General features: G+C 37.5%; 1 pseudogene; it reads right to left on the bottom strand.

The window, feature by feature from the left end:
- Positions 1 to 12,816: 12,816 nt before the first annotated feature.
- LOC129039998 (importin subunit alpha-1-like) lies at positions 12,817 to 14,357 on the bottom strand (annotated as a pseudogene).
- Positions 14,358 to 19,269: the final 4,912 nt, after the last annotated feature.

Below are 19,269 nucleotides of genomic sequence, written 5' to 3'. Positions count from 1 at the left end.
TGAGTTACATCCCTGGTTACTACGACATTCCCTGATCTTGCCAAACAAGATTACTTCCCTGAACTGTAAAACTTCCCACACATTGCATACACAGAGAGGACAGGAGATATGGTGGTTGCAGATAGGAAAGGAGGAAATTATGATAGGAAAGTTGGAGATCCTGTTGCTGACACCCCATTGGGTGGTCGGAGGCTGGGGTCAGTCCAGAAGCCTTTGGATAACACTGGGGAGTAGCCCCAGCCAGAAATCTTCAGTCACTTCAAAACCTCTTCCAGCCCCCCGCAACATCTAAGTCCTCCATGAAAGGAAGCTGGTTCAAACATGGCCAATATGCACAGGAACTTGTGAGTACTGGGGGATTCTCCATGTTCTCCCCAGCAAGCCTCACATGCAAGTCTTTAAGAATGACAGCCGTGCTGTGTTTTTAACTGGCTAACGGATGCCCATTATTGATTTGATTTGCTTCTAAAATAGAGGCTGAGAGCCCTGAAAAGAGAGGACAAAGTTGAAGTCCACTCCTCTACTCACTGTTTCAGTGAATGTTGTACTTTGGTATCCTAGACGAGGTCCCCCATATTAAGTGGCTACATTGTCTGGGGTATATAACCAGGGTTCGTCATCTCTCACCAGGAAAATTTAGGACATGAACACACATGAGGAGTTTAGGAGTGGAGGTTTAATAGGCAGAAGAAAAGAGAAAGAAAAACAGCTCTCTCTCTCTCTCTAGAGAGAGGGTTCTTTGAGTGGAAAAGTGGAAAAGACCAGCTGGTGGCACATGTGCCAGATTTTATAGTTCAGCTTGAGGAGATGGTGTCTGATTTATGTAGGGCTCATGGATTGGTTTGATCAGGTATGACATTTCATAATGTGTGGGGAAGGCTGGTCTCTCCACCCTAATCCTATAATGGAAATGAACTTTCCCCTTGGCCAGCACCATCTTGTCTGCTCCTTACTGTACACATGGCTGGCAGAGAGAGAAGATGGAGCTGCCATCTTGAACATGTCTAGTCCCTAGTTCCTGCCAGCATTCACCCGTGCAAACTCCCAGCTTGCTTGTCTATGTCTGCAGCTGGACTTTACAGGCTGCTCTTTGTTAGAAAATGGTTTGGGGCTGCTTTTCATTAAAAAGAAAGCCTTACTGAAGACTCCCATACCCTTTCTACCTGCCTAAGTGATTTCTTCTTAACTCCTGAAGCAGTGCCTTGTTCTCAGGTATAGCATTCCTCCTCAGCCCTTCACAGGATTATTTAAGTATCAAAAGCTACAACATAAAGAGAGTACCTTGCACAGTGTTTGATGCACAGTAAACATTCAGTATGTCCTACAGTCATGCTGATTTCTTTTATTCAGGATTCAAAAAGCTTAACATAGAATAATGAGTTTTTTTTCAAACTGTGGTCAAAATATTATTTTTTTCCAGAATTTTACAGCCAGAAAAGCCTTAAACCACAAATCTTAATTCTGTAAATGAAGAAACAGCTCTAATGAAGTGAGATGATGTGTCCAAGGTGGCATAGTTAATTAGTGATCTGAGGTTGACAGGAGAGACTCCATTTCTTACAGAGATCTCTTAGGGAGATATGCACCTATATTTCCCAATTTCCTCTCTTAGGTTTATCAATGACTTGACATGCACAATCAGAATTTACTTTGAACTCTGCCCAACAGCTCCTTTTGCATGATCTAGATAACATATTTTTGTGTAGCAGTTTGACAAAGTATGACTTATTATAAACCGTAACTATATAACATTTAAACAAACTTAGAAATTTTATCTAGCTTTTGCAGGCAGTTAAATATATTTTAGCCTATTTCATTTTAAGAACATTGTCACCATTTATTTTACCACATATATAAATTAAGATATAAATACAAGGTAAATTGGGGACTAAACTTTAAGAATCAGAGTTGGTAGTTTCTCATTCTCTAAACAGGCTTTATTTCATATTTGAAATCATAAGTGAAAATTTATACTGAACATAGAATTACCACTTACATAATCATGTAAGTGTGATAGATGGAGAACAATTACCTGTGAATGTGGGCAATATGCCCAGACCAGAGAGACCACTTTCTGAAATGAGAATAACAATATTTCTATGAGTTCAAGGATTCTTCATTAAACAGTCATCCTAGTTGGATTGATTTACTAAAAAGTAGAAGCCAATGAGTTACAGAGTTACTTAAATGATAGCTGCACAAAATATTTTCGGTTACCATTTAATTACGATTACACTCAACTTAAAAGGGATCCTTCTCATAGATACATTTTTTTTCTCTAATGACTCATTTGCTAATACACATCGTTCCAGTCTAAATAGAGTGGACATATAAATTATAATCTAAACAAAAAATTTTTGCTAATAATTATGCAAGACAATAGGTATAAATTATCCTGGGAAAACCACACTATATGGTATTGTTATGGACATAACTGAAATAATGTATAGGGTTAACAAAATGGGAAAAGGTGAAGTTACTATTGATGCCTTCCCATTTTCCTTTCTTTGTACTTTTCACTGCTTCTGATGCCTTATCTTTTATTGTGCTTCAGGCTCTCTTGATACCCCACCCATGGGGTGTCTTGATGCTATCTCTAGGTACTGTTGTGCACACCAATATTATTCCCTTTTCAGGTGAAAGCTGCTGTTCTCCTCAATGCTTATATTAAGTTTAAATCATGGGCAAGGACTTCATGTCTAAAACACCAAAAGCAATGGCAACAAAAGCCAAAATTGACAAATGGGATCTAATTAAACTCAAGAGCTTCTGCACAGCAAAAGAAACTACCATCAGAGTGAACAGGCAACCTACAAAATGGGAGAAAATTTTCGCAACCTACTCATCTGACAAAGGGCTAATATCCAGAATCTACAATGAACTCCAACAAATTTACAAGAAAAAAACAAACAACCCCATCAAAAAGTGGGCGAAGGACATGAACAGACACTTCTCAAAAGAAGACATTTATGCAGCCAAAAAACACATGAAAAAATGCTCACCATCACTGGCCATCAGAGAAATGCAAATCAAAACCACAATGAGATACCATCTCACACCAGTTAGAATGGCAATCATTAAAAAGTCAGGAAACAACAGGTGCTGGAGAGGATGTGGAGAAATAGGAACACTTTTACACTGTTGATGGGACTGTAAACTAGTTCAACCCTTGTGGAAGTCAGTGTGGCGATTCCTCAGGGATCTAGAACTAGAAATTCCATTCGACCCAGCCATCCCATTACTGGGTATATACCCAAAGGACTATAAATCATGCTGCTATAAAGACACATGCACACGTATGTTTATTGCAGCATTATTCACAATAGCAAAGACTTGGAACCAACCCAAATGTCCAACAATGATAGACTGGATTAAGAAAATGTGGCACATATACACCATGGAATATTATGCAGCCATAAAAAATGATGAGTTCATGTCCTTTGTAGGGACATGGATGAAATTGGAAATCATCATTCTCAGTAAACTATCTCAAGAACAAAAAACCAAACACCGCATATTCTCACTCATAGGTGGGAATTGAACAATGAGAACACATGGACACAGGAAGGGGAACATCACACTCTGGGGACTGTTGTGGGGTGGGGGGAGGGGGGAGGGATAGCATTGGGAGATATACCTAATGCTAGATGACGAGTTGGTGGGTGCAGCGCACCAGCATGGCACATGTATACATATGTAACTTACCTGCACATTGCGCACATGTACCATAAAACCTAAAGTAGAATAATAATAATAATAATAATAAAAGAAAAAAAAAATAAAAAATAAAATAAAATAATGACAAATGTGTCTTAAAAACAAGTAAAAGACTGCCCTTTGGTAATTGTATCACCAAAAAAAAAAAAAAAAAAAAAAAGAATAATACAAAATGAAAGGCAAGAAATTAAATAATACATTTTACAAATATTTTCATGGGGAACTATTGAAAATTTATTGAAAACAACATGTTTTCCAAGAATTTAGAATGGATAAGTTGTTCCACCTGCAGCTTTCTGATTGAGTAGCTGGATGCTGTGATCTTTCACTCAGTTACCCCCCTTCATCCTGGTTGATTTCCAGCTTTCAATAAAGCTTTTCACCTGACACAGGAAAAAAAAAAAAAAAAAAAAAAAAAAAAAAAAAAGTTTAAATCATAACTTGGTGCAGAGTACAAGAACATTTTTAATGTCAAACAGTTCTGTTTGAGCTTCATTCCCCCACTCTTTAGCTGTGTAGCTTTGGACAAGTTACATAACCACTCTGTTCCTTATTTTTGTGTAAATTTCTGGCTAATGCCATCTATTGAGGAGCTTAAAGGAGTATGTTCAGTTAGAATGGGATGAGCTCTGCTAGACACCCAACTCAAAGAGCTGTGGACTTCAGAATGTATTCTCTACCCGTTATATGAGGTTAAGCCAAAGATAGGACATTTTATCTCCCAAGCCAAAGTGTTATTTTGTCACACAACAATGATCCTTCTTTTCCTTTTGCTCCTTTACTTGAAGTCACTTGTAGTCCTCCATGATTTGAGATATAGATAGAGGAAAGATTGTATGCTTGTAATTCTTTCATTTTAAGAATTAATATTTGGCTTTACTATGATCACCCTGTACCAAGATGTTGAGTTGAATGTTTCAAAATGCTGAGATGCCAGGCACAGTGCCTCATGCCTGTAATCCCAGCACTTTGGGAGGCTGAGGCAGGTGAATCGCTTGAGGTCAGGAGTTTTAAACCAGCCTGGCCACATGGTGAAACCCCATCTCTACTGAAAATGCAAACATTAACCGGGCTTGGAGGCTTGCTCCTGTAGACCCAGGCGCTTGAGAGGCTAAGGCAGGAGAATCGCTTGAACCTGGGAGATGGAGGTTGCAGTGAGCTGAGATTGCACCATTGCACTCCAGCCTGGATGACAAAGTGAGGCTCTGTCTCTAACAAAACAAAAACAAACAAACAAAAACCAAAATGCTGAAACTCACCAGAAGACAGGACAGGGTCTCCTAAGGTATTCTCTAACAAGGTAAGTAATTGGATTATGATGGAAAGATGAGGAAGGTATTATTCTCTTTCTTAAATAATTATTTAGAATGTTTACTTGGGAGCTTTCTTTTCATTTCTTTGCTCCCATTGCCCCCAAAGTCATTAACACATTAGTAAAATCTATGGTGTTGTGATTTCTGTTAAATTATAGGACCCAAGGAACTACTGTTACTAAAAATATGATCTTGACACCAAAATTATGCCTGATTTTAAAAAGTTCTCTGAAGAATTAAATGAAATAATTACCAATATCAGCTATATAAGTTGATTAATCGTAAGTTTTCTTCTAACAATATTTTTTCATATCCTGTCTGAGTTAGCATTTCAAAAGAGAGATACTGTGAAATAATCTAACAAGACTTTATAGTACTTAATGGGGCATTTCAGAGGGCCTGACAGAACTTTGGGAAGACACATTTGGGCCCTCAGAGATACTTTCGGGTCCAGGGAGGAAAAATTGCCTTTTTCCTACCAAATCATTTATTATGAAAAAATTTCAGACATGCAGAAAAGTTGAAAAGATTGTATGGTGAACACCCATAGTCCCACTACCTAAATTCTACAGTTAATATTTGCTATATTTGCTTAATCACACATCTTTTCATCTATCCTCACCTCTATCAATTTATCTTGGCTTCTGAATGCATTTCAGGAATTGCCTTTTAGGAGCCTCTTTATATCTCAAAGACATTTTCTTTCTCTGCTCAAGGGTAAAGCTAACTGTTATGGTTTGGCTGTGTCCCCACTCAAATCTCAACTTGAATTGTATCTCCCAGAATTATGTGTTGTGGGAGGGATCCAAGGGGAGGTAACTGAAGCATGGGAACTGGTTTTTCCCATGCTAGTCTCATGATAGTGAATAAGTCTCACAAGATTTGATGGGTTTATCGGGGGTTACTGTTTTTGCTTCTCTCTCATTTTCTCTTGCTGCCACCATGTAAGTACATTTTGCCTCCCACCATGATTCTGAGGTGTCCTCAGCTATGTGGAACTGTAAGTCCTATTAAACCTCTTTTTCTTCCTAGGCTTGGGTATGTCTTTAGGCAGCATGAAAACAAACTAATACAGTAAATTGGTACCAGTAGAGTGGGGGATTGCTGAAAAGATACCCCGAAATGTAAAAGTGACTTTAGAACTGGGTAACAGGCAGAAATTGGAACAGTTTGGAGGCCTCAGAAGAAGACAGGAAAATGTGGGAAAGTTTGGAACCTCCTAAGGACTTGTTGAATGGCTTTGAAAAAAATGCTGATAGTGAGATGAACAATAAGGTCCAGGCTGAGATGGTCTCAGATGGAGATAAGGAACTTATTGGGAACTGGAGCAAAGGTGACTCTTGTTATGTTTAAGCAATGAGACTGGTGGCATTTTGCCCCTGCCCTATAGATTTATGGAACTTTGAACTTGAGAGAGATGATTTAAGGTATCTGGTGGAAGACATTTCTAAGCAGCAAAACATTCAAAAGGTGACTTTGGTGCTGTTAAAAGCATTCAGTTTTAAAAGGGAAACAGAGCATAAAAGTTCAGAAAATTTGCAGCCTGATGATGAAGTAGAAAAGAAAAAGCCCATTTTTTGAGAAGAAATTCAAGCTGGCAGCAGAAATTTGCATAAGTAGCAAGGAGCCTAATGTTAAATCCCAAGACCATGGGGAAAATGTTTCCAGGCCATATCAGAGACCTTCACAGAAGCCCCTCCCATCACAGACCCGGAGGCCTAGGAGGAAAATCTGTTTTCATGGGCAGGGCCCTGGGTCCCTGTGCTGTGCACGGTCTGGGAACCTGGTGCCCTGTGTCACAGCCACTCCAGCCATGGCTGAAAGGGGCCAATGTACAGCTCAGACTGTGGCTTCAGAGGGTGGAAGCCCCAAGCCTTGGCAGCTTCCATGTGGTATTGAGCCTGCAGGTGTACAGAAGTCAAGGATTGAGGTTTGGGAACCTCTGCCTAGATTTCAGAAGACGTATGGAAATGCCTGGATTCCCAGACAAAAGTTTGCTACAGGGGCAGCGCCTTTATGGAGAACCTCTGCTAGGGCAGTGCAGAAAGGAAATGTGGGGTCAGAGCCCCCACACAGAGTCCCTACTGGGGCACTGCCTAGTGGAGCTGTGAGAAGAGGGCCACAGTCCTCCAGATCCCAGAATGGTAGATCCACTGGGAGCTTGCACCGTGTGCCTGGAAAAGCCACAGACACTCAATGCCAGCCCGTGAAAGCAGCCAGGAGGGAGGCTGTACCCTACAAAGCCACAGGGGCAGAGCTGCCCAAGACTGTGGGAACCCGTCTTTTATAGCAGCGTGACCTGGATGTGAGACCTGGAGTCAAAGGATATCATTTTGGAGCTGTAAAATTTGACTGCCTCACTGGATTTCGGACTGGCGTGGGCCCTGTAACCCCTTTGTTTTGGCCAAGTTTTCCCATTTGGAATGGCTGTATTTACCCAATACCTGTACCCCCATTGTATCTAGGAAGTAACTAGATTGCTTTCAATTTTACAGGCTCATAGGAGGAATGAACTTGCCTTGTCTCAGATAAAACTTTGGATTGTGGACTTTTGGGTTAATGCTGAAAGAGTTAAGACTTTGGGGGACTGTGGGGAATGCATGATTGGTTTTAAAATGTGAGGACATAAGATTTGGAGGGGCAGGGGTGGAATGATATGGTTTGACTGTGTCCTCACCCAAATCTTGACTTGAATTTTATCTCCCAGAATTATCACGTGTTGTGGGAAGGACCCAGGGGGAGGTAACTGAATTGTGGGAGCCCGTCTTTGCCGTACTATTCTTGTGATAGTGAGTAAGTCTCATGAGATCTGATGGGTTTATCAGGGGTTTCTGCTTTTGCTTCTCTCTTATTTCTCTTGCTGCCACCATATAGGAAGTGCCTTTTGCCTCCCACTATGTTCCTGAGGCCTCCTCAGCCATGTGGAACTGTAAGTCCAATTAAAGCTCTTTTTCTTCCCAGTCTCAGATATGTCTTTATCAGCGGTGTGAAAACAGACTAATACACTAACCTATAACAGTTTTAAACAAAATAGAAAAAAACCTATAAGCAGATTTTTAACTGAGTTTCCATATGTCAGAATCTGCTGTTTGAGGGTACTTTTCTAGTTTGTTAGAAATCTAACTTCCAGTTGTCAACACTACAACAGGAATTTGTTCCTAAGATGAATAACTTGATTATTTCATGGGACTGAAAATAGAGAGCTTTCCTCACTTGTTCTTTTTCTTTGCTCCTTGAATATTTTTGCATATCCTTATCATCCATAGACAGCTGTGGCAATGCACAGGGTGAAGAAGTAGAGAAACCTAAATATACATAACTATTTGCTTCTGTCATTAAGTTGATGTGATAGCAGAGAGAGTATAGTTTTGTGACTGCAAGAATTCTTCCATTATTTCTAACTCTAAGCCACTGAAAGCTTATGAAAAGAAAGCTTGACAAAGGCCACATTCTGCAACCAACACTCACTGAGTATGGATAAATCTATGGCGGGAATGAAAAAGAGAGATAAGCAACCAATTACTACTGTATTACCAAGGATATGAAATTGGCTCTAGTTAAGGTGTAAAACTGCTGTTAAAAATATGTGCATATGTCAAAAATTTAAAGGAAAGTTGTTGAAATAATGAACAAATGAAGTAAAGTAAAAAAAAAAAATTGCTTCGCAGAAGACCTTTGAAGCAATATATTTGACCCAATGAAATCAATGCTAGAGCAAATTACTTAAACTTGAAAGCAAAAGGGGAAGGAAAAGGAAATAAAAGGAAGAAAAGACCCTCTAAGAAATTGTCTTAACCTCTATGGCAGAATTTTTGAAAAACTTGTCCTTTACAAGTAAAAGAAAACAAACTGAACCTCCATTTCCCCATACCTCCTGTCTTTTATTTTGTTTTCTATCTTTGGTGAAGGAACATTTTTAAAAAAAAAACTTCTTTATGTTGCAGACAAATACATTTGTAAACTACAGTGAGAATAAATAACAAGAAAAATGAAATACATAAAGTTTAATAGCTCCTATTTTTTATTAAGCAGGTATTAAATTGCTCTGTTAAATAGCTCTGAAGATTTAGAAACCCATCCACTCAGTTCCTCTACTTGTGTAGACCAATAGCAAACAGTCATGGACAACAGCGTGGAGAGTGCTGACTTAGATAAGGTGTCATTGCGTTTTGAAGGTTAATACTCAAAAAAAAAAAAAGAGAAACAAATATGAACAAATCTTTTGTTTTGAATGACTTATAACCCTTCTATTTTCAACTCCTAAATAGTCAACTGGTCATTACCAGTTTCTCTATCATAAGTCAGTAAGTGTTTAATTTAACTATAAGGGTAAATTTACATTTTATAAAAAGCCAACATTTTCAATAAAGCAAACTAACCATATCTGTAAGAGAGTGTCTATTAGCAAACTCACTGATCATGATACAGAATTATAATCTAAAAAATGGTTGCCCTTCACGGAACTATAAAAAGTACCATAATCAATGAATTTGTTAATTGACATTCTCTTACAGATATGCTTGGTTTGATTTTTCTTAATATGTAGTCCATTAGAAAAAGACAAATGGAAGATTTATTACCTCTCTTCTTCTCCCCTCCCTGCTCTACTCTATTACTTGTCAAACTTTATCTAGTATCCCATCTTTCAGACTTCAACTGCCACATATACACCATGCCTTTGATAAAATACCAAAGCAGTTGAGAACACTCATAATATTTTCACTAGTACTTGACAGAAATAAATCTCTTTATTGTTCTTAAAAGACAGTTATCAAAAAGATAAAGTGCAAATACTTTCAAAGCAATGTTAACTTATCTCTAATTCTGCAAAACTTATCTTCACACCACAAATGTTAAAACAGACAGAAACTCCATCACTTCAAAAACAGCCAAATTAAAAATTTAGCTTTTGAGCTCAGAGCTTAGTCTTCACACCCACCAGATTCACAGTGCCCAATAAAATTTCATACTTTCATTTCTGATAAAGTTGTTTCAATAATGTGTGTTATCTTTTTACATCTTGAACATATGATTTATTGTATTTAACTGGCTATGTAATAAGATTTTTTATGAAGATCAATCAGTGTATCACTAGGCCAATCAGTATCATAAAAAGGTAAAGAGTGAAAATGTTAAAACCTGAATTGCCAGTTAAAACAGTTGAGCAGTGAAATGGTGGGAGAAACAGCTGCTGTATTTATTATAGTTTATGATAGTTTTTGGATGATATCATAAACATTTCATAAATATTACACATTCTCACCTTACTTCTTCTTGAAATATAAAAAACAATGTTTCTTTTCCAATCATTGTACCTCTGTGTGTTTAGTGGGCCTTGCTGGAGGGAGGACTGTTTTTAGCAGAAACTCATTAAATTGTAGACATTTCGGGAATTGTGTGTAGTAGCAAAGAAAAACCCTGGAGCAGCTATACCCAGCAAGAAGGAAAAGTAGCAGAGAAAATTCCTAGGAATAAGATATTGACCAGCCAGAAGTCAGTGGACACTGTAATCTTTGTGTGCTCAAGGAACAATGTCGTTGAAATAGTCTGACATAGATCCAGAAAGTGGCTTACCTATTTATTTTGTTTATTATTTGTTTCTCCCTACCAGGTGTAAAAATCTATGAAAACATGGGGTTTTGTCCTTTTTAATTCACCACCAAATACCCAGTGTTTGGCACATAGTATTTGTTCAATAAATATTTGTTGAATGAATGAATGGATGCCTTGTCCTTCTGAATGACTGTGTTGGGAAACATCCCTTCCACACCAGGAACTACTTATGAGGCTGCTTTGTAACACTGGGAATGAAGGCAATTTGACTATGGGAACTTAAACATTCTCAGTAAACCAAAAATATCTTTTCAGTCAGTAGAGATCACCAAAAAGGATATAGATAACCAATGGATCCATTTGAATGAAGGCAATTTGACTATGGGAACTTAAACATTCTCAGTAAACCAAAAATATCTTTTCAGTCAGTAGAGATCACCAAAAAGGATATAGATAACCAATGGATCCATTTGACTGTAACTGTATCTGAAGGGGAACTTTCTAGCTAAAAAACACTCCAGATTTTTGTTGTTGTTGTTCTTTGTTTTGTTTTTGTAAGCAAACCCACCTCTCACTTTACCAGGATGAAATGAATAATGAAAGCACATCAACATATTCTTGAGAGAACACAGGGACTGGGGCACAACGGGTTGCATGCAGTGTGGGGTTATTTAGGGTCAAGATGGCTCTAGAGCAAGCAGACAACGTGTGAGAATTTGGAGATGTAGCTAAAGCATTTTAGGACAGTAATAGTGATATCAGGCAGGATCTGAAGGTTTCATATGGTTACACGGAGATTTTGGCAGTCTGATATTCTTTAGTGACGGCAATTTCTGATTACAATTAGCAGCAAATAATTCTGGAAATGAAAAGTAAGTAAAAAATAATCTGGGCATCCACTGTATACCCTTTGTTTGCCAGCAGTTTGACAAAAGTTCCTTAATTGTTCTCAACTTTATTAACTTTTGCCTTAATTCTCTACCCTCCTCAAATCTTGATCAATTATGGCATTGTGTTATGGGTATAAGCTGATTATTAGACATGAGGTTCTTCTAGTTGAGATTTGGCCGTCTTAACCTATTTTGTCATCTGCCCAACCTCTAATAGCAGAACAAAATGGTACAAAAAAGTAAGCATAATCTAACAATCTAGATTCTGAATTAGGCAGAAATATAATGGAGTGCATCAATGAATAAGATATATTTAATAAGGACAGGTTGGAATTAGACTAAAATTAACATAATTTTTAGTGATAGTGCAGATTTAAAATATGAACACCTATTTGGGTACAAATATGGATGCCATAACTTTACTCTGAGCTTAGGTATTTTTTCTGATTAATTATTTTATGTTTAATATTAAGTATAATAAGTCTCTAAAATTCTATATATCTCTATATAGACTCTGTATAAGCTAATCTATATCTCTATAAACTGACTTCAAACCATTTTCAGAACATACACACAGACACACACAGAACCAATAAATACTACCTCTCCAAAAAATGAGTAGACTCAATCAAATTAACAAAATTTCATTCACATACTAAATTCCCAGTATTTAGTAAGGCATGTGATTACAAATATTAATCCAAATTCATCCAGGATTATAAGTGAGGTTAAAAAAAAAGAGCTACTTTAAAATAGTCTTTCCATTAAAGAATATTGAGTGTCTTAATTTATTAAATTATTTGGTTACATATCTGAATTTAATTATAGTTTTTTTATACAGGTCTATATTTAACTTTAATTTAGGTATTTTGGTATGTTTGTCCTTGTTGTTTAAATGATTAATTTCTCATATTTTCTCTTTGTTTTTGTATATGGAAGACATTCACTTTTTGCATAAAAGTCTTGTTCCCAATCATTTTGCAGATATTTTCCATAAAGTCTAATCATTTTTAATATATTCTCTTAGGATTTTTTTTGTAAACAGTCTTATTATGTACAAAACATAATAAATTTGACTTCTTTCTTTTTTTGAAGTAAATGAAAGGGTAGACTTTAATCTATCTTTACAGGACACTGAGAGATATGAAATTCCATATAGAAATAAGAAACCTATTCAAAGGCAAGCTTCATACAGTATGTACAATTTGGAACTATTCAAGTATCGTTTCAGCATAAAAAGTGGTACAATAACAAACCCCATTTAAAAAGAGTTCTTAGTAGAGAAACAGTAAAACAAACTTACACCAAACATAGTACACAACTTTTTGCCTCAGTTACATGATCTAAAAGTTAAAGGTCCCAGCAGTCCCATCCTGAACTTGAAAGGTACAGCCTTCAGAGGTAGTTTCTGGCACAGAAACTGATCTTGCTCTTCCTCTACAGAAAAATACTTCTCAATTAAGCTTAACAAAGCCTTACACACAGACTCATTTTCATGGTTTTGTAGAGCTTCAATTTTTTTCTAAGCCTCCACATTCTTTACTCATACTGGGTTTCTCAGTTTCACCTAGTTTCTCAGCAGCCTGAAAGATATTTGAGATGGCATCCAGGATAACCAGAATAATCTTGGTATCTCTTGCTGTTAAGAGGTTCATCAGTGGCTTTATTATGCCATAATGAACGGGGTATACAATCTGTTCAACTGTTCCACTGCTGAAATAGTTGGTCACAGCCCATACAGATTCCTTTTTTGTCTTAAAATCTGCCTTAGAGAGAACATTAACGAAGAATGGAACTAATCCATGATTCACAACTTGCTCTATCTGATCCTGGTGGCCAGCTGTGATATTTGACTGTTAGTTTTGGGGTTGATTTAGCAGGCTAGGAAAGACGGTGAGTGCTCCTGCGTCGATCGCAACCTGAGTCTGTTCATCTGTACCAGTGACAATATTCCCAATGGCTGTTAGTGCTGGAGTCACAAATGGCAATTCGGAAGCTCCTAGAGACTTCACAGGGTGGGGCAAAACTCCCGTTTTCACGACCATGTCAATTCGTTCATTTGGACCACCAGAAAGGTAAGGAATAACCTAGCAGATATCTGCTAATATTTCTGGATCATCATGATGCAGGAATCAAACTAACGCAGGAAAAATTTGCTCAACAGAATCTAAAGGAGGTGTGAGTATTCTTGCGGCAAAGGTTTGAAAGTGTCCACATAAGATTACTTAAGTAATCGCATGCTAAAGATGACATATCGGGAACTGCAAGAAGAGCCAACAGTGGGTCAACTGCACCGCAGTTGATAACCAAGTCTCGGAAAATGGAACCATCACCTGCAATGTTTCCTAGAGCCCATACAGCTTGTTCACTGATGTGAGCATGGGGAGATGCCAACAGAGAAATGAATGCTGTGGTGGCACCTCCCTCTACCACAGCCTTGGTCTGTTCTGATGCCCCAGAAGCAATGTTAGTGAGTGCCCAAACAGATTCAAACTGAATGGGACTACAATCAGTTCTTCCCAAGAAGGACAGAAATGTTGGAATCAAACCAGCCTGGATTATGTTGTCTATGGGGGGCTGGTTTTCTCTAGAAGGTAGTTTCCTGGTAGCTTGAGTAGCTTACAGCTGACTTTCCACATTGTTGTTATTTATACCTTTGACAATGTCATCAACAGACCAATTTACAGTATCCTGGTTGTTGCAGTTCTTCTGCAGTGGAGAAGTAGCATCATCAGGAAATGAGCTTACATTTCTCCTTCTTAGCTTTCCTCAGCTCCACATTGACTTCTATTCTGCGATGCCTCATTTCTGTACTGTCTTTTTCTTTGTTCCTGAATCTGTTAAGTCGGGTGGCTGGTGTATTAGCATTCTCATTGGTGCGCATGGATATGAGACAAAGGGAGAAAGCTGCACAGGGGGCCCAGGTTTCCATGGGAGGCAGCAGAGGCCTCAGCAGCTGAGGGGTGGCTGAACTCAAACGTCCACCTCAGTGCAGCACTAAGACCGCGTCAAATCTGACTTATAGCTGATGCTAAATCACTTTCCCTTGCCTCACGGTTTTTGAGTTGTGAGCATGTGATTTAGCCATGGCTGAGTGTGAGCCCCTGCCTGCGACTTTAAATCTTGTGGAAGTGAAACCAACAGACAGGCCAGGGAGAGAGATTGTTTGCTGGAGCTGTAGAGCAGTTGAGAGCCTGGTGGTATAATGATGAGTGCTTGATGAAGCTGTGGGCCTCTTCAACAGATCATGGTTAGAAAAGGATCTGAGCTTTCTCCTTTTTTAAATTTCCTTCCAAATACAGTTCTCCAGCTTTCTAGTTGATTCTGTAAACTCTCCAATATCCTTCTAATTAATTCTTTTTCTGTGTGAATTAACTGCATTTAGTTTCAGTTGTCTACAACAAAGAATCCTGACAGGGTAGAGAGTAGGGTGGAGAATGGTGATGCAATAAAATAAAAATTTAGAAAACAATAATTACATTTGGGGGAGCAAATAATTTTTGGATTAGCTAAGTAGAGGAAATGGATGAGAATGACTGATCAGGAAAGATAAGAGAGGGCTTTAAATTAATAATCTCAGATTTAAAAAACAGCCTATGGGCTTTATAAGCATTTGATGATTTTTTTTTAAATAAAAGTATGAGTTGACAAAGCTAGTCTTAAAAGACTGTAAAAATGAAACTTTTTTAAACTTTAATTTCAGTGCAAATTGAGAATGACTTGATAGGGATCAAACACCTGCTTTGGATCCTGCAGGGCTCCCTGAACTGAGCATGCCAGCAGACTGGAAACCTACCACTGCTAGTGTTTGTGACCTCCCACTTCCACCTTTTAAGTGTGTGGAGTGGAAGAGATGAGAGAAAGAGAAGATTTTTCTGGAAAAAGGTACCTGTGTGTTATCTGTCACCTTCCATGAGGGAATTACATGGAATGTGTCCTGGGAACTGCAGTCAAAGGTCCTAGCAGAGAAAATTTAAAAAACAAAACAAAACACAAAAGTGCTTTTCAAAGTAAAAGTGAGTTGAAACAAAACTGTACTGTGCATTCATTACATCCAGAAATAGGAACTCTTCTATCAGCCCTGTGACGTGCTTTGTTTATCTCTAATTACCTTTTCTTCCAGTACTGTGCCTCAAGTTGTCAGTCAGAATAGCCAGGACTGGGGAAGAAGGAGAATGAGGAATAGAGGAGCAAAAAAGCTCTCACCCTTATTGCAGGCACAAGCTTTATGAGTTCCCTATTTGGGACATGGGGATAAAATAAGGAAAGTGAAGGTGTGTAAATTGTGGTGGACTATATTGAGACTGTTTGTGATCAAAAGGGCCTAGACAATTGAGAGGATCTGCCTGAAACTTGTGGCAGATGTAGCCAAGGAATTAGTTCAAGAGCTTGTTTGAAGTTGAATGGAAGAAAGAATAAAGCTGTTTTCTGCTTTTATCCTACTGAGTCCAGCTGATTCAATAAAATATTTACATATTGTTGTGTGAAGGGGAAAGAGTCCAGTATGAGGAGACATGGAAAACAAGAAGGTCAGTTAGGATATAATAACAGCTAGCAAGGAATGAGTTTTAAAAACCCTAAAGCTTGTGATGAAATAGAAAGAAAAAGGACAGATGTGAGAGAGATATAAAGGACAATTTTCGGTGGGGGATGATGGCTAACTGGATTGAGTAAGAAGATAGAAGATTAAAAGATTAGTTTGAGGTTTCAAGCCTGGAATATTGGTGACACCATTTAAAAAAAATAGAGTAATCAAAGTGATCTTAATGTTGGGAAAATAAAGGGATAAATGAGGAAAAAATGAATGTGCTTTGGGAAGTAACAATAAATAAAGAGAAAAATTCAAAGGTCCTTGGGTCTCAGAAACAAAATAGGAGCAGGTAGGATTTCATGGAAGATTGTGAAATAGTGAAGACGGGAAATAGTTTACCACAGAATGTATATTATCTCCAAAATGCTCACTCCTGAATAATAACAATCATCACAATTTATATCATTGGTGCTTGGGGGAATACTAATAAAATTATTGAGGGCTTACTATGTGCCAGGCACCATGGGAGTGCACTAAATGTACCATCTCATTTAATTTAGGACAGCACTCTTTAGTCTGTAGTACTATTATACTTATTTTATAGAAAAGGAATAGGAGACAGTGAGTTTAGGGAACTTACTGAAGTCAGTTATTTATTATCAATTAAAGATTCTGGTACTGATTATGTCCCAAGGGAACCATCAGATATGGAAATGATCAATTTCCAAAAGAAATAAGCAGATAAGATTATACATGGACATAAAGATGGAACAGAGAAACTTGGGACTACTAGTGGGGTTGGGGGGGCGAGGGTAGAAAACCTACCTGACGGTTACTATGCTCTTGGGACTACTAGTGGGGTTGGGGGGGCGAAGGTAGAAAACCTACCTGACAGTTACTATGATCACTACCTAAATGAGAGAATCATTCATACACTGAACTCAGGAACATGTAATTTACTCATGAAACAAACCTGCACATGTACTCCCTGAACCTAAGATAAAAGTTGAATTTGAAACTTGCCTCTTAATTTCTTGTTTTTAATAATAATAATATATTGTGGTTTTGGCTCCCATATCCTGATTTCGCATGCAACTATTTTCTCTGAAACTTATCTTCCAATCTCCTTTTCTTAAAAAAAATACAAGCTTTTAAATTTAGAATAGTTTTAAGTTTACAGAATTATCGTGAAGATAGTACAGAGAGCTCCTGTAGACCCCACACCTGCTTTCCTCTATTATTAACGTCATACATTTGTATATTAGGCTTGTTACAATTAATGAGCCAATATTGGTATATTATTTGCATCTAAAGTTTGTACATTATTCACATTTTTCTAGATTTTTCCTCTAATGTGATTTTTCTGTTCAGGATCCCACCCAGGGTACTGTGTTACATTTAGTTGTCACAGCTTCATGGAGCTTCTATGTTATGACAATTTCTTAGACATTCTTTGTTTTTTATCATCTTGATAGTTCTGAGGAATACTGGACTGGCCAGTTATTTTGTAGAATGTTTCTCAATTTGGATTTGTTTGATATGTATCTCATTATTAGACTGGGATTATGAGTTCTTAGTGAGGAAGACCACAAAGATTAGGGGCCATTCTCATCACATCATATCAAGGGTACATTCCATCTACATGACTTATCTCTGTTTACATTGACCTTGATTACCTGGCTGAGATCGTGTTTGTTAGGAATATACACTGCAAAGTTACTTTTTAATTTATTCCTTTTCATATTATATGCTTTGGAAGAAAGCCAGTGCATGCAACCCACGCTAAAAGCAGTGGGGAGTTATGCTCCCCCTCCTTGAAAGCAGAGTATCTACAAACATTATTTGGAATTCTTCTGCATGAGAAATTTGTCTATACACCTCCGTTTATTTATTTGTTCAACTATTTGTTATATCAGCATGGACTAATGGTATTGTTTATATTTTGGATGATAATTTATTTATTTTATTGCTCAAATTGTTCCAGGTTTGGTCATTGGGAGCTTTTTCAGTTGGTTCTTGTATCTCTTTGGCTTACCACTGTCATTTTTGTCTGTGAGTACTTTCTTATTTTTCTGGCTTTGGTCTCATCTTGAATACTTTTTTTTGCCATAGTCTTAGAATCAACAATTTATCTAAGGAGCCCTGGTTCCTTTTATTGGATAAAGCAATTAGAAAGCAATATCTGGACACTAGATGTGTTCCTTGCTTTCTGTGTGTCATTGCTTCTGTACCCTCTCAATGAATAGAACAAGGAGATGTATGTGTATGTACTAACCCATGTATATGCCCATATCTATAATGTTTTCTATGTGTAATCATCTATAGCTATATTAATTAAGCATGAGTTTGTACTGATATCTCCAACTTTAATCTAGTACCACGTTGATCATTTTAGCCTCCTTTCTTGCTTATCTTATTTCTTATTTCTTTCTACTCTAACCATAAGAAATCTGATTCTCACCATTCACCATTCATAAATTTAATTTTTCAATTCCAGTATACATGAATAGTGGTTCAATAATTGTTAACCCATACCCTTGGGGAAAAAAACCTTTATCCAGTAGAGTATATACAGTGCTTATGAACATTTCATTTTGCCTTTAGTCTAAAATAACCCACTCATTTCCAAAGTTACTTAGATCAACATCTTACTCTCTCACTCCCTTCAGTGGGGTTTCACACATTTGTAATAAATTTTGCTGTCTTTGCCATATTCTGCATTTCATTCTGACATCTGCCAACTTCCTGAATGATTGTTTTTAAAATTGCTTACATTATAGTTCACTTTTTGTGCTGTAGAGCTCTATGGGTTTTGCTTATTGTCATGTATTAACCATTACAGTACTAAAAACAATGGCTTCACAGCCCTAAAACTTCCTCTATGCTCCACCTAATCAACCATCCCCAGTATCTTTTTTAATATCAGTCACTTCAGTTATTTGAAAAAAGCTCAAAAGTTACAATTTGTCTTTGTGTGTGTGTGTATTCCACATGCACACATATGTACGCTACTGAATGCCAGATATTTTAATAGGCCCTGGCATGCAGAAAGGATCAAGAAAGGTAGTTTTCTATCTTCATGAAGCTTACATACTAGTGGAGAAAATTGCTTTTGTGGCATGTATTATACATAGAACAGATATATACCATATTATGATTTTATGTTATGAGGAAAACATGATTTAACCTCTATAAGGTACATAGAATAATCCCAGGTATATAGTTGGGACATGAATGTCATCTACCTTCACCACTCAAGTTGCTT

The sequence above is a fragment of the Pongo pygmaeus genome, chromosome 6 (genome assembly GCF_028885625.2).
Source record: "Pongo pygmaeus isolate AG05252 chromosome 6, NHGRI_mPonPyg2-v2.0_pri, whole genome shotgun sequence".
Classification (NCBI taxonomy): domain Eukaryota; kingdom Metazoa; phylum Chordata; class Mammalia; order Primates; family Hominidae; genus Pongo; species Pongo pygmaeus.
Note: the sequence above shows the minus strand (reverse complement) of the source record. Positions and strands in the feature narration are given on the sequence as shown.